This window comes from Durio zibethinus, chromosome 10 (genome assembly GCF_047325235.1).
Source record: "Durio zibethinus cultivar Kanyao isolate XHJ-2024 chromosome 10, ASM4732523v1, whole genome shotgun sequence".
In the NCBI taxonomy this organism is placed as follows: Eukaryota; Viridiplantae; Streptophyta; class Magnoliopsida; order Malvales; family Malvaceae; genus Durio; species Durio zibethinus.
The window spans coordinates 15877292-15895034 of record NC_143171.1 but is presented as its reverse complement, the minus strand read 5'-3'; the positions used below and the strand labels follow the sequence as shown (position 1 = coordinate 15895034).

General features: G+C 29.8%; 1 long non-coding RNA gene across 1 annotated transcript; it reads right to left on the bottom strand.

Annotated features, from left to right (window-relative positions):
• Positions 1-2995: 2995 nt before the first annotated feature.
• On the bottom strand, positions 2996-13143 carry LOC149516484 (uncharacterized). Its single transcript, XR_016345784.1, has 2 exons — positions 11726-13143; positions 2996-4481 (listed from the first exon to the last, which is right to left on the bottom strand). It is a non-coding gene; the product is annotated as an uncharacterized LOC149516484 (long non-coding RNA).
• Between the last annotated feature and the right edge of the window lie 4600 nt (positions 13144-17743).

Below are 17743 nucleotides of genomic sequence, written 5' to 3'. Positions count from 1 at the left end.
TATTACTGTGTTTCATTCACCATTTTTTTATACTTTATTAGGCAAATACTAAACCTTGAGAGGTATTTTAATTTGCAAAAATCATTTGGGTTATCGTGTAAGCAAGAAGTGAGTTATCATCTTGATTGTATTAGGATAAAGGTTTCTATCTTAAGCCTTAAGAAGAAAAAGATAAGGTAGTATTCTCAATTCAAGTTTAGTGGATTGAAGCTTTAGTGTAGACAACCTAGAGGGAGGACGTAGGTGCCTTAAGGAGAAGGATTGAACTTCTATAAATCTTTTTTATATTTGATTTCTCTATCTCTATCTCTTTACTTTGCATTCATTATTATTACTTATATTTGCTTTTAGATTATCAATTTATTGTTATTTGCTTCATATTTTAATATTGATTTTATTTTTCATTCAATTATTTTGAAATTATTGTTTAGGAAGAATATAAATAAATACAATCCATCTTCCTCTTGGATCAATATTTTACCTAAAAAGCTAACAACCCCATACCAAATACTATCTTATAGTCTTAAATTTGTAGAATAACTCTTAGGTGGCAATTAAGATTATATAGATAATTTTTAAATTAATAAATTTTTTTAAAATTTAAAAAGGACATAATAAGTGATAAAAATGAAATAAAACTTTTGTGTTTATATTTGAAATATAAATTTGATAGTTTGAATTTAGATGAACATAATCCTTTTGAAAGTTCTATTATTTAGAGATTTAATATGAAAAAACTAATTAAATTTTCAATGTTTTACGTAAATTTTTTAAAAGATAATTCTTATTTGATTCAAAATAAGAGAAAAATATGTAGTGGATTGTTGAAAGATTTGAATAAACTTTCTCTTTGTAATTTTTCAACATTTTGAGAAAATTTTATAATAAAATAATTGATTAAACAAAATTATTTCTTAACAATTAAAATTATTCAATATGAAGTAGAATTTATATTTCAAATTTTTAATTTTAAAAAACATACCTCTAGGTTAATTTGTTTTACAATATTAATTTAAAATTTTTATATTTAAAATAAATTAAGGATTATCCAATATTTAATTAAAATAAGCCATCCGACTCTTCAGAAAAAAATCCTATTTATCATAAAAAAACTGTCTGTATAGGTGTTCATGTGACAACCTTATTATGTATTCATGTATCTTGTAATATAATATAATATAATATAATAATATATATAAATATTAATTTTGAACCTATGCTATGGTAGGGACATATAATTGAATAAAAACATTTAGTTTATGACATAAATAAAATTAACAAAATATCGTTTACTAATACTTTACAATTTTTTACTTTTTTCGTGTACACAATACAAACCGATTTATAATATTTTCAAAAATCTCTTCTTTAAAATGTTTAAATTCGGTAGAGATATATAATTATTTAAAAAATGATATAAACTCTCAAGAAAAAAGTTGCAACAAAAATTCAAGTAACTTATTTAAGGAGAAAGATAATTAATCTTAATAAAAAATATTTATATAAAGATAAAATCATAATAACAAAATGAAACAAAATATTGTAAATAGAGTAGAGTTTTAATGTGAACATTCAAGAATAAAATTTAATTAAAAACTTGAATTTATAATAAACTTTTCGCTATGCTTTGTTATTTATCCAAACTTTTTGCTAGGTTAAATACATGAAATAATCCGTTGCTCTATTTGTATGATCAAAAGTCTCTTTTTATTTTTTATTTTTCATCTTGGTAACAATTTTAAGGTATATATTATTATGTTTTTCCTTCATCGTTTACATTGATCTTCCTTTATATATTTCTTGCAAATAAAAAAACTCTTCTATTTTTTTCTTCAAACTGTCATTATATTTCTTCCAAAGAACAAATAAAAATATATATAAAATGAAAAAAAAAACTGTCATTGTTCTTATAATTTCTTCTTCTTTTTCCCTTCGTACATTTGAATTAGTGTTTAACCCAATGTTGTATCTATTATTATCAATAATTAATCATAAAATTATTGAGTCATCTATTTTTCTATTTTGGTCATGCTCTTCCATACTTTTTATTATCTTTTCTAAAGTTATAAAATATATATCCAAATTGTAACAGAGACAGAACCGATTTCGAAATATTTGTGTTAAATAAATACATCAACTTCTTTAAACTTAAAAAAAAAAAAAATCAATAGATATGGAGAAAGGAATAGAACTTTCACGTATCGATGTATGGCCACTTTTTTTTTTTTACTAAGTAGGTGAATAACTTAACTTATCACTACGACAAAAGGGCATGAGAACGAAATCAAAATAAAAATACAAAAATAGTGAATACATTAAAAATTTATTTGGTAATTATCATAACGTTTATGTGCAAGAATTTATTCATTACATATAAAAAATCATTAAATCCTCATTAATCTTTTTTATCTAAATGTGATTGATCATTTATATGAATCTATCTATTTTAAAGTTATCTTAAATGTAAAATAAATGTTCTTAAAAAGAATAAATTTTGATTTACATCAACAAAATTAATGTTCGAGAGTCGATTACGTGCAATGAAGATATTAGCACTCAATTACGTCCATAATTGTTACTAAGTTAATTATGTGTTATCTCGTTTAAGCTTTAATAAAAAATAATTTTTTTATGCAAATCAATTTCAATCATTTTTATTTGTTTGCGCAATGTAATCATACAAAAATTCTATAAAAAATCAAATTATGCAATCATATAAATATCTTAAATATCATGTTAATATAAAAATCATACCAAAAATCATGCAAAGATATCATATAATAAATATATAAAAAACATGTAATAAAACCATGTAATAATATAAAAAATCATACAAAAATATCATGAAAATATCATGCAACATATATTAATAATCATTCAAATATTAAATATATTTATAATCATGTAAATATTAAATATATTTATAATCATGCAAAACATATTATTAATCATGTAAATATATAAATAAACATATAATTAATAAATAATCATGCAATTAATAAATGTCAACAATTAATAAACAACATGTAATAATATCATGCATTATCCTACAATAAACCCTAAAAAAATGTAAATCATAAAAAATCCTATCAAAGTTTTTTCTTTTTTCTTTTCGAATTAAATTAACCTAAGGCGAATAATTAACAAAAAATAAACAGAGAATAATAATAATAATAAAACCTGGAATTGCAAGATGGGTCAGGTTTGGAGGTGAATACCTGCGTGGGTGTTGGTTCTGGATCAACGTCTCTCATTAGCTACCAAAACGGTAGCATTTTGACTTTCAACCGAGAAAATTTTCTTTTGTTCTCCTTTTCTTCTTCAGCTTTCTCTGTTATTTCTCAAACTTTCTTAGTTTCTTCAAAGCTTTCAACCGTGAACACCCAATCCCAAGTCCAGGTAGCTTGCTGCCACCTTGCGCCATCATCGCTGCCACCAGGGACCACCATTGTTCGCTGTACGTTGGAGACTCCAAAACGCACCCTTCCCGGTTCTCCTCCTTTTCTTTCCTGCCTTGCCCGAAACCCAACAAAAACCCAATATCCCTTAATGATTTGTCTCCAAATGCACCACTAAACTGCTTGGAAAATTGCCCAGAAAATTCTTTAGAGGGTTTCGTCCTTCCTCTAATTTAACACATGTTTGAATCAAAACCCCAAAAAAATTCAGGAACGTGACCAAAACCCAGCTTTCCCCCTTTTGTTGTCCGTGTATACTTTAAATTTCTTCCACTAGCCTCAGAATCAAAATCCCAAAAATTGGCTGGCCATTATGCAGCCCAGAACTCGACGAGCTTACCGTCACTCGACCTCTGCAGACCTTCTTCCTCCCTTTTCTATTGTTGACTTAAAACCTAGAAACTCCCCAAAAAGACCTTTGCTAATGTGTTCTCAATTTTGCTGTTGTGATTGTTTGATGTTTCTGTTGTGTGATGACTGCTTGATTTGTGGATGGGTTTGGTTCTAGGTATGGTTCTGGTGATTTCTAATTGATGACTTTTGGGGTCTGTGGGTTTGAGGTTGATGGTGTTTCTGGGTTGATTGGGTTGAGTGTTCTTGTTTGGTGGTTTCTGATGGGTAATTCAGGACTTTCCGTCTTATGAATTGCTCTTTGATGATTATTGCCCTTGGCTGAATTCTGCTTTCTCTGATCAGTGTTTGCTTGAAGTTGTGTGTGCTAACTCTGTTTCAATGCCGATTGCTCTCTGCCTCCTTGCTTGCTTCCCTAGTGAATTGCTTGATAGTGGCTTATTAAGGCTTTGATCTTTGCCCTGTTGAATTGCTGCTGGTGTGGGTCGCGTGGTACCGGCTCTGTTTGTAATTGTTTCTGTTAATTCGTACTGCAAATTCCTTCTAGTAATTCTTTTTTTTGCTTGTGGTTGATGCTTGATTCTTGTGTCAATGGCCTCTGATTGTTCTTGATTTTCTGTTGTCCGCCCTTTCTTTGATTGCAAATTTAAGTCTTAATATAAGCATTAAATCCTGATTCAATTTGAACAAACTTTAATCTCACCAGATCTACAAAAATTTTCAAGATTTTATTCTTCTATATTTTCCATTTTTTCCATTAATTGGGAACCAAGTATTTCGATGCATGATCAGTCAATAAATTCCAAAATCTAAGGTTGAACCAGAATCAAATCAAAGATTTCCCCCTTTCACAAATCTCACGTTTTCCATTTTTTTTTTTTTTTTTACTTTTTTAACTTTTGACGAATTTTGTCCAAAACAATATTAAAACAAAAAATTAAAATTAAAATATCAAAATCCAATTTAAAAGTTAAAATCAAAATTAAAATTAAAATCAAAATTGAAATTAAAATTAAAATTTTTTAGGCTTTTAATCTTTAGGATCAAAATTTAACTTTTATATTAAGGTTCAATTGGACAATCAAAATACGATGTTAAATTAATTAAAAGAAATCTTCAAACAAAATGATGTATCTACAATTATCTTTTATTATGTATTTTTTATAAAACAAAAATTGTACAAAGATAAAACATATATCTTGTTCAGGTCAAGAAAAATCAAAAGGAGATAGCAAATGCTCATTTATAATTGAGACTTGAAAATTTGAAAAATAAAATATTTTTTTATCGAGATTTTGACTTTTGAAAAAAAAAATACTCTTTTATCGAATTTTAATTTTTGAAAAATAAAGTACTCATCTATCAAGATTTTCACTTTTATAAAATAAAGTATTATTTCACCAAGTATTTCTTTACCAAGGTTTCAACTTTTAAAAAATAAAGTACTTTTTCATCGAAGCTTTGACTTTTAAAAACTAAATTATTCTTTCATCAAGGCTTTAACTTTTGAAAAATAAATTGTTCCTTCACCGAAGTTTTAAACTTTTGAAAAATAAAGTGTTATATAAGATTTTCAAGATATTGTCTTATGGATTATTCTTACTTTCAAAAAAAGTTCTTCTTAATAGCGTCATTAAAACTTTAAAAAAATTCTTACCTTAAAGCGATTTCTTTCATTTTAATTGAATCATCATTGATGTCGCTTCTTAAAATCATCTTAACATCTGGTTTTTTCTTCCTACATTTTAAGCATATGCATGGAATGTATGCAATGAATGAAAAGACTTAAAAATTCATAGAGTCAATTTCACAACTTAAACTTTAATTTTTCTTCTTGTCAGACATACATAATTAATGCAATGAATGCAATGAATGTAGTGAATGCAATTCAAGGCAATGAATTTAGTGAATACAATGCAAAAGATTCAAGATTTGTCAAATATTCAAGATTTGTAAAGATTCCCAAGTTTACAAAGGTTCCAAAATTCGCAAAGGTCTCAAAATTCGCAAAAGCTTAAAGATTTGAAAAGATTTCAAAATTCATAAAGATTCAAGATATGCAAAGATTTTAAGATTCACAAATGTTTAAGATTTTAAAATTCACATTCAAAAATTTTGAGATTCACATCTAAAATTTCAAAAGTTCACATTTGAAATTTCAAGAATTAAAGGCTCGCCTTAGAAAATATTAAAGATTCATATTCTCATTTGAAAATTTTTAAAGATTTTTTTTCAAAATTCATAGATTCTCATTCGAAAATTTTATACATTCTCATTCAAAATTTAAAGATTTGCTTTTGAAAAGTTTTAGAGATTCACATTTAAAATTAAATGATTTGCATTTCAAAACATTTGAAAAGTTAACTCTTAAAATTTATTGTCTCAAAGATTCGCATCAAATATTCTCATCTTTTAATGAAAAAGGTTCTTCTAAATAGAGATTCAATAATTTTAAAATCTTTTCAATAAAATATATGTAATTGCGAGTTAAAATCTTAACAAAATTTCCATCCAAAGGTCAAAACCTTATCTTAAAAAATTTTCTTATCTAATGAACCACATTTTCTCAGGAAATTCCTCACCCTTTAATTTCAATATCTAGAAACACAATTTATTATCCATCAAACAACTATCATGAATACAATGTATGTAATGCAGGTGTCAATCAATATCACGTAATTCTAATTGTGGTAATAAAGTTCTCAAGCTACAGTCTCGTATTTTCCTTTTCACATGCTAACATAATTAGGCTTAAATTCTCAATTGGTGTTATGAGTTTAATTTGAGCTTAAGTCAAATCTCTTTGTTTTTTTCTTCACCTCAAAGTTTGTAAAAATGCAAATGTCATGATACGAATGCCAATGTATCCTACCAAGATGGAGATGCAAATATTTAGCTCACCAATAAAAAATGTAAATGCTTTCCATAACAAATGTAAATGCAAATATCTATCCCATAAAAATAGATGTAAATGTTCTTTTTTATAATCTTTCTTAACATATTAAAAAATCTTAATTAAATGATGCAAATATTTGTAAATGTAAAAACTTTAACACCAAATGATGCAAATGCATGGTTTTTATTGTGATGCAAATACAATATTCAAACAATGATTTATATACTCACCAAATGATGCAAATGCATGGTACAAACAATGATGCAAATGTACTATTCAAAACAATGATTTAAATATTCACCAAATAATGAAAAATGCATGATCTAATCAATTATGCAATTTACAAATTCCCCAAATGATGTAAAAACATATCTAAACAATTATACAGATGCAATTATTAAAACAGAGATTTGCACATTTATTGAATTATGCAAAAGCAATTATCAAAACAAAGCATTTTTGTTGCCTAAAAAAGGTAACTGTTGTCATATTGATTTGGACATCAACTTCCTCCAATCCATCAAAATTCATATATGCAATAATCTAAATTTAAAAATTTTCAAAGACAACATGAATTACCCCAAAAGAATAAAAAAATTACCTTACATAACAATTTTCCTTGACCAAAATGTATCAATATGTAATATTTAGATCTCTTGAAAGCTAGTGATTACTATCCATAATGAATTGGGTGAATGACTTTTTAATCTTTCCAAATGGATGAAATGGTTTGGCACATTAGGATTTCAATTATTAAGAAAGACTTTGTCATTGAATGAGAAAGGAAAAATCAATGTTTCTTCATCTAGGCTTACAAATGAGAGTTCAAATTATTGAAAAATGATTTGTTTTAAAGCACAATCCATTTTGGCACTCCTTAAATCTTTAATATGTGGCATTTTAACAAATGTCAAGACTAATCATGATAGGTTCAAAATTTTTGGAAAGGAAGAAATGCTCAAATTTTTTAAGAAAAAAAGTCTCAAATTTCAAAGCACATTTTCAAATTGGGATTCATATTCTTGGATTTCTTAAAAGTCTTAATTATTCATTGGTTCTTCTAAAATCCCTTCCACTAATGAAATTGCTTGAGTTGCTTTTAAAATTTTTCAATCTTGCGCTATATTATCCTTTTGGGTTTTTACTATAAAACTTCATTCAATATTTTTCTTTGTTTTCTCTTCTCTTTTTTCTTTTTTATTTTCTTTTTGGACTATTCTATCATGCATTTGAAAACTTGAAATTCATCCAAAATAAAAAAATAATGGTGATTTCCTAAAGAAAAGTTCTTCAATTTAAATATCCACACTTGATCAAAATGTGCTTTTCAAAGGATGTACTGTGAGCTGGGGTCCAGGGTTCTAAACAAAAGGTTAAATAGGCCTAAAATATGAGTTTAAGGGTAATCAAACCAAGGATCATATCTCTTCTCAAGGACATTTGTTGTTTTCACTTCTCAAAACATGCATTTTCATCATTTTCTTTTCTTTTATTTTTCGTTTATTTCTTTATTTCTATATATATTTTTTTATTTTTTCACATCTTGACAAATTACCTAAATTTTTGAAACTTGCCTTTTGACTGTAGGCATTCTTTCATTGTCCTTAACTTTGGATTTAATGCTTTTTCAATAAATCCCTTTTCATACTTACCCTCAATGTGGAGGATGATCTTTGATTGAAGTTTCTTAAAAAAGAGTTCAATAGGCTCAGAAGTGGTAGTAAATGAATTTTTTTTTTTTGTGAAAGGAATAAAAGATGATCATTTATCATATCAAATATAAATACCTCCATTGAAAAGTAATTCTCAAGAAGATTTTTTTCTTTTTGACTTTGAAATCATTTGAATATCTCATATACAAATGTTATAATCAATTTTTTTTCTTTTCATTTTTTCTTTTGCTCTTTCTCTCTCTCTCTTTTTTTTTTTAATAATTCAAGCTCAATGTATCATCGTACTACATAAAATGAAGTCTCAATATAACAATCTTCATTTTCATGATCTATACCAAGAGATGAGATCGATACCATCAAGAGGAAAGGATATTGGAAAAACTAGATAATTTAGCTTTTTGGTAAATTTGTCCTAAGATGTTGGCAAAGAAAAAATTAGGGCAATGAAAGAAAGAGAAAAGGAATATTGCATAAATCAAGATATCGAACATAGATATTAAGGAGATATGACTTTTTCAATAATTATGCCCTAAGGAAGAAATTGGAAAGGTTAAGCTTTGTGAAGAAATATGGGTAATGATGTGCTTGGAATAATTTTGAGAGTTATCAAATTACCAAAATCTAAAATCTTTAAGAAAGTGACTCATGTATTGGCTTACCAAGAATTTTTCAAACAAGGTTTTTCAAATTTCATTACTCATAGCCTTAATGAAGATCATTAACTTGGATATGTCTCTTTGTTAAGTGAAAATCAAGATCATGGGACTTAAGAAGTTAAGCGTTGAATGGTGTGATGCTCAATTAAATTGGGGTATGAAGCGGTAAGTGAAACAACTAGGTATGTTCATTTTTTATAGTAATCACCAATTCTCTTAAGATTGTTTGTACAAATTTTTTTTTCTTTACAAAGAATATTTTTAAATTATAGAAAGAAATCATGTGGGTTTTTATTGTGAAACAAACTTAAATTCAAAAGGATGAAAAAAATATACAAATACTTGTATGCAAAACATAATGAAAAATAAGAATTCATATTCCAATTTTATGTACCAAAACTGACCAAAAAAATGAAATAATGTATATACAAAAATATTTATATAGATGCAAACACATGTATGCAATACATGGTAAAAATAAGAGTTCATATTCAAAATTATGTACAAAATTGAAAACGGCAAATATTCTACCAAACAAATGAAACAATGTACATGCAAAAATATTTACATAGATAAAAATGTATATGCAAATATGTGTATGCAATGCATAGTAAAAACAAGAATTCATATTCAAAACTATGTACAAAACTAAAAAAGACAATGGTTCTCTTAAACAAAAGAAATAATTTACATACAAAGATGTTTACATTAATAAAAATGTATATAAAAATACATGCATGCAATACATAGTAAAAACATATATTAAAAACTATGCACAAAACTGAAAAGGTAAAGATTGCCTTCAAATAAATGAAATAATGTATATACAAAGATATTTACATGGATAAAATGTATATGTAAATACAGGTACGTAATGCATAGTAACAACGAGAATTCATATTCAAAACTATGTACAAAATTAAAAAGATAAAAATTGCTCTCAAACAAATAGAATAATGTACATACAACGATATTTACATGGATGTATATATGCAATATATATTAAAAACAAAAATTCATATTCATAACTATGTAAAAACTAAAAAAAATTTACTCTTTAATTTACAATTAGGCAATCACATCTTTTAATATATGAAAAAGTGAAATGGAATAATGCATGAATGAATGCATATATGCATGAATGCAATAAGAAGGATTTAATAATGTAAATGCATGCACATATAGAAAAAAAAAGGGTTAATAAACATAATATATATAAGAAACAATATAAAGGGTTAGTATACACATAATATATATAAAGAACAATATATGAATTTACAAGTAGAATAAATGTCCTATTATGTGTCCTATTTAGGATTTTCTAGCAAAGAGCAGGACAAGGCTCTAACTTAGATTTTATCTTTAAGGTTTATTTACATGTTAGGTTTAGAGGTTTGACAGTTTAAAGGCTCCCAAATTGTTCTTTACGTCATCATTCATTATAGACTAGTAAGACATTTTAATCATCACCCATTATAGGCTACCATCAGAAAATGTTCAATCTAAGTGAAAGTATTTCGCTAGTTATATTTGAGGTTAACACCCCATAAAGCAAAAGTACTTTACTCCATCCTAAAAGGACAAAGCTTGGGTCTATAACTTATTTATGAATACAAGAGTGGTATGTGTAAAAGGACATGTCACATAATCAAATAAATTGGTGCACATAAAATTAAATCTTCAAAACAAAAAATAAACAAATAAGTTAATCTACAAGAAATTTATAAATAATTACATAATAAAAACCATCAAAGTAAAACTTAAGATAACAAATAATTAACTAATGACTTGACTTTTTAATGTCCCCAGTGGAGTTGTCAAATTATCATAGTGTTTAGGTTCGAGAACCTACCAATTAGATATAAAAAATCATGGAGTTGCCATGAATCTTTTTTATTTAGGTGTGATTGGCAATTATTGTGAATCTATCTCTTTTAAACTTATCATAAGTATAAACTAAGTATCCCTAAAAAGAATAGGATCTGGTCTACATTAACAAAATTAAGGTTTGCGAGTCGATTACGTGCAGGAAAAATAATAGCATCCCATTAGACCCATAATTGGTAATAAGTTAATTATGTATTATCTTGCTTAAGCCTAAATCAAAGATGATTTTTAATTATTCAAATCAATTCTAGTTCTTTTTATTTATTTATATAATGTGTTCATACAAAAATTTTATAAAAAATCAAATTATGTAATCATACAAATATCATAAATATCATGCCAGGATAAAAATCATGCCAAAAATTATGCAAAGATATCATGCAATAAATATATAAAAAAATATTATGCAATAAATCATGCAACAATATACAATATCATACAAAAATATCATGTAAATATCATGCAACATATATTAATAATCATGCAAAAATTAAATATATTTATATCATGCAAAATATATTATTAGTCATGCAAATATATTATTAGTCATGCAAATATGTAAATAAATGTATAATTAATAAATAATCATGCAATTAATAAATATCATGCAATTAATAAATAATCATATAACAATATAATGCAAAAATTATCCTACAATAAATCCTAAAAAACAAGCAAATCATAAAAAATCTATCAAAGTTTTTTCTTTATCCCTTTCAAATTAAATTAATATAAGGAGAATAATTAAAAGAATAAACAGATAATAATAATAATAATAATAATAATAATAATAATAATAACAACCTGGAATTAAAAGACGGGACGAGCTGGAAGTGAATACTCGTGCGGGTCTTGGTTCTGGATCAACTTCCTTCTTTAGCTACCAAAACGGCAGCATTTTGACTTTCAACCCAGAAAATTTTCTTTTGTTCTCCTTTTCTTCTTAAGCTCTGTCTCTTACTTCTCAAACTTTCTTAGTTTCTTCAAAGCTTTTAACTTGGAACACCCAATCCAATGTCCAGGCAGCTTGCTGCCACTTTGCGCCGTCGTCGCTGGCACCGGAGACCACCACCGTTCGCTGTACGCTGGAGACTCGAAAACACACCGTCGCTTGATTCTCCTCTTTTTCTTTCCTTCCTTGCCCAAAACCCAACAAAAACCCAATATCCCTTAATGATTGGTCTCCAAATCCACCACTAAACTGCTTAGAAAACTTCCTAGAATATTCTTCAAAGGGTTTCCTCCACTCTCTAATCTAACACATGCCCCAAAAAAAAATTTCAGGAAGGTGACCGAAACCCAGCTTTTCCCCATTTGCTGTACGGTATCTACTTTAAATTTCTTCCAATAGCCTCAGAATCAAAATCCCCGAAATTGATCGACCATTATGCAGCCTAAAACTCGATGAGCTCATATTCACACGACCTCCGTAGACCTTCTTCCTCCCTTTTCTATCGTTGATTTAAAACCTAGAAACTCCCAAAAAAGACTCAAACCGAAACCCACAGAAAAACCCTTGCTGATGTGTTCTCGATTTTGCTGTTGTGATTGCTTGATGTGTTTGTTGTTTGATGACTGCTTGGTTTGTGGATGGGTTCGGTTCTAGGTATGGGTTTGGTGATTTCTAATTGATGACTTTCAGGTTCTGTGGGTTTGAGGTTGATGGTGTTTTTGGGTTGATTGCGTTGAGTGTTCTTGTTTGGTTGTTTTTGATAGGTAATTCAGACTTTCTGTCTTGTGAATTGCTCTTTGATGAATAAGGCCCTCGGTTGTGTTCTGCTTTGTCTAATCAGTGTTTGATTGAAGTTGTGTGTGCTAACTCTGTTTCAATGCTGATTGCTCTCTACCACCTTGATTTTATCCCTGGTGAATTCCTTGATTATGGCTTATTAACGCTTTGATCTTTGCCCTGTTGAAATGCTACTGGTGTGGGCCATTTGGTGCTGACTCTGTTTGTAATTGTTTCTGTTAATTCTTAATGCAAATTCCTTCTAGTAATTCTTATTTTTGATTGTGGTTGATGCTTGATTCTTGTGTCAATGTCCTCTGATTGGGCTTGATTTTCTGTTGTCTGGGCTCCCTCTGATTGCAAATTTCAAGTCTTAATATAGGCATTAAATCGTGATTTAATTTGAGCAAACATTAATCTCACCAGATCTACAAAGATCTCCAAGATTTTATTCTTCTAGATTTTTCATTTTTCCATTAATTTGGAACCAAGTATTTCCATGCATGATCAATTAATAAATTCCAAAATCTGAGGTTCAACCAGAATCAAATCCAAGATTTCCCCCTTTTACAAAATCCCACGACTTCCCTTTTTTTTTTTTTAATTTTTTTTTTTTGACTTGTGACGAATTTTGGCCAAAAGAAGATTAAACCAAAAAATTAAAATTAAAAAATCCAAATCCAAATTAAAATCAAAATGAAAATTAAATTCAAGATTAGAATTAAAATTAAAATTGAAATTAAAATTTTTTGAGTGTTTACTCTTTGAGTTCAAAGTTCATTTTTTGTATTAAGAATCAATTGCACAATTAAAATTTGAAATTCAATTAATTTAAAAAAAAATTTCTTCGCGAATTGGAGTGTTTACCATCATTGATTGTAAAAAAGAAATTAAAAAATTTTTAAAAAATATTGATGTATCCTAGGGAACAAAAAATAGCCAACACTACATATTCAAACAAATTAAAGGATATCACGGTGTTATACGTATATAGTTTAAAAAATATAAACATGTAATGCATAAATAAATTAAGAACCAAAGAAATGGATTGTAAAATATTTATCAAAGAAAGAATAAATAGGTACATTTCTTTATTATTGTTATTATATTTTTTTGAAGATAACCAATGGTATTTCATTAATGGTTTAACTAAAATCCAGATTACAAAATGATGGTGGAAAAGAGTTCATCCATAACCTCTGTTCCCTAGCCTGAACTGAAACTTTTGCTAGGTTACGTGCATGACAATTAGCTTTCCTATTTGTATGCTTGAAAGAACAGATTGGAAAGCATGATGCTACAACCCTTATGTCCTAAATCACATTTCCTCTTGCACGATACGATTCCCCTGCCTGAACAATCTCCTTTATAGCTATCAAGCAATCGCTTTCAATTATTATTCTCCCTACCACCTCATCGAATGCAATTTGTAAATCCCATAAAATTGCTCTTACCTCTGCAAATAATGGACTTTGGATTCTGGCCATTCTAGTTACTGCTGAGAAAACAACATTTCTGTTAGAATCTCTGAGAATCCTATTTGAAGCTTCAAAGGAAGCATCCACATTGAGTTTAAGCATTTCCTGCTTTGGGGGTTGCTAGTAGATATGCTAGGAATTTGTTGTTGTCGAATCATGCTAGATCTCTAATGCCAGTCTCTCCCTCAACATGCGACGAGCTGTCCCCACTAGATTCTTAACCATTAAGCATTTCCCTTGATGAAGGCAGTTGTTCCTGTTCATCCAAATCAGCCAGACAATGTACATACAAAACTCCAATGAATCTGTCTGTGATGTCATGGTAAGGAAAATAAGCTAAAACTCTTCCAGAAGGTTGTTTTAAGGTTTAGCACTAACCAGTGGGCTCACCACTCCCCAAATCTTCCTGCTCATATAGCATTCAACAAAAACATGGTACCAAAACTCCTTATGTTTACCACATACTGAGCAAAAGATGCTCCAGCGGCAATCCTCTCCTATTTAATCTCTCATTTGTTGGCAAGAAATCATACATTAATCTCCAACATAATCTTCACCTTTTGGGGAACTTTAGCAGACCAAATAATCCTCCAAATTGGGTGCCTCTGCCTATCACCTCCCTGGCTTTATAATAAGCTGATTTAACTGTAAAATTCCCAAGCAAAGAATCATTCCAAATAAGAATATCTCAATCACCATACTTGCTTATTGGTATGTTTAAAATTCTCGTTGCATCCCCTACTTGAAATAACTCATCAATTATCTCGGTCCTCCACGACTTTGTTCCTTGGTCTATTAAGATGGCCACCTTCATAGGTGTTGGATGTTGTCCTATAGGATGATCAACTTGATAGTCTCGAGGTTTATCCACCTATCTATCCTGCCAAATATCCTTCATTTTCCCTTTTCCTATTTCCATCTCGACCCTTTTAATAAAACTTCCCTACCAGCCAATAAACTACTCCATAGGTAAAAAGAAGCCGAACCTCTTTTAGCTTTTAGAAAAGATCCTCCGGGAAATACCTGGCTTTCAAAACTTTAAAGCACAAATAATTCTCATTATGTAGGAGTCTTCACCTTTGTTTTGCCAACAGTGCCAAGTTGAAAGCCTCAAAGTCTGTAAATCCTAATCCCCTATCCAACTTAGAACAGCACATTGATTCCCATTTACACCAATGTATTCTTCTTTTTCCTTCTGCATCTCCCCACTAGAATCCTGCTATTAAGGAGGACATTTGGTTGATAAAGCAAGCTTCTTGGTAGCTTAAAACAGGACATTAAGTATGATGGTATTGCTTGAGCAACAACTTGAATCGGGACAGCTCTCCCCGCTTATGATAAAAGCTTTCCTCGCCACCCTTGTACCTTTGCCCAGACTCAGTTTTTAATAGGTCTAAGTATGGAATTTTTAGATTTTCCAAAAGACATTAGAAGCCTTAAGTAAGAACTATTATTCATGATCTTATGAATACCAAGGATATCCATTAGCTTGCTTTTCCTCTCAGACCTTCTATTAGCACTGAAGAAGATCTCCAATTTATCCATATTGACTCTTTGTCCGGAGGCAGCTTCATAACACTGTAGGATCAGTAACAAATTCTCACCTTCTTGTTTTATCGCTTCTATGAATAATAAGCTATCATCTGCAAATAGAAGATGGGATACTCAAGGTCCAGTTGTCCGAATCGCAACACCTCTCAATCTTTCTTCACTTTCAACTTTATATAAATGGCTAGAAAGCCCTTCAACACATCGGAAAAATAGGTATGACGAAATAGGATCTCCTTATCTAAGTCCCCGTGATGGAAAAATCCTAGCACATTGTTGATCGTTAATCAAAACTGAATATGTAACTGTAATTACACACGTCATAATCAAAGTAATCCATCTTTTAGAGAAACCCATCCTCATTATTTCCTCTAGGTATTGCCGCTCAACCCTATCATAAGCCTTTCTCATGTCTAGTTTTATTGCCATATGAGTGCCTCGCCCTTTTCGTTTGTTCCTTATATAGTGTATGGTTACCTAGGCAACCATGGCATTGTAAAAAAAATGGTTCGAACTGGCACAAAAGCACTTTGATTCTCGCTAATGATCTTCGGAAGGACCTTATTCAACCTATTGGCAAGCACTTTTAAAATTATTTTGTAAACCACATTACACAAGCTGATAGGTTTGTAGTCCTTGACAGTAGATGGGGCTTTGACCTTAGGTATCAATACCAAGTTCAGGCCTTCCAGGATAATACTTGGGATATCCTTCCCCAAGATATGCCAATATTTTTGAAAGAACATTGCAGTCATCCCATTTGGACCAGATGCCTTGCCTGGATTCATCTGGTTCAATGCTTCTTTTTCCTCAGTTTTCGAGAAAATCACATCCAAGTCACTATTCATCTCGTTCGTGACCCTAACAACAACCACATCACAAAAGCTATCAAGGGATCGTACTCCTCTCTTGTTGATCAGAACAAGGTCTCAAAGTAGTGCAAAAATATTGATTCAACCTCGTCCTTTTCTTCATGCTTGTTCTCAGACTCATCCTGGATTCTAGTAATAGTATCGGTCCTCCTTCTCGATGCCACCCTGTGGAAATATTTTGTATTCTGTCTTCGTCTCTGAGTCACAGCTCTTTTGATCGTTGGCGCCACATGACCTACTCTTGGCGTAGAAGATTAGTTAATTCCTTATGGTGTTGTTCAAATCTGATTGTGTCCTGACATAGATGTTCCATGTCTTTTTTTTTGGTTTTATCTGAATCTTCAAATGACCAAAACATCTTTGACTCCAAGTATGTAACCTCTTCCCATACCCGTTCACCATCTCACGCAATTCAGCTATGCTTGTTGGATGTCCTTGTTACCACTCTTTATCAATAATCTCTTCATACTCGGCACGGTCAACCCACATGTTCTCAAAACGGAATGTCCACTTACCTCTCCCAATGTTCCTATTAGACTGATCTGAAAGAAAGAGTAATGGCGAGTGGTCTGAGGTTGTTGACAATAGATGTCTCTCCAACAGTGAAGGAAACATGGTTAAGAATTGAATGTTACATAAACCACGATCCAACCTTTTAAGAATTACCTCCGAATCCACCCTTCTAGTCTAAGTAAACTTTGATCCTACTACAGGAATCTTAAGGAAACCACAGATAACAACAACCCCTCTAAAGTTATCCATCTAGCACATAGGTCTTTGTCTTCCTCCTTGTTTCTCATCTTCTGCTAGTAACTCATTGAAATCTCTTACACATAGCCATGGTGAAAAGCTTCTATCCCTGAGCATTTTTAATAGATCCCAATATTCCACCCTTCTATATGTTTCAGGTCTTCTATAAAACCCAGTGAACCTCTATTCCTCCATGTCATTGTCCCCTTGATTTTGACATCAATAAGGGACGTTGGTAAAGAAAGCAACGTGACATCCATATTATGCACCCATAAGAGCCAGTCTGCCCTTCCTACCTTTAGTGTCTACTGCTATTGAACCATCATAACCTAACTTGGACCTTAGCTAATCAATCTCGTTACTTTTTTTTTTTAGTTTCCAAAAGGAAAAGTATTTGCAGTTTGTTCTCCCTAACCAACCTGGTTAGTTCATGAACTGCTTAGGA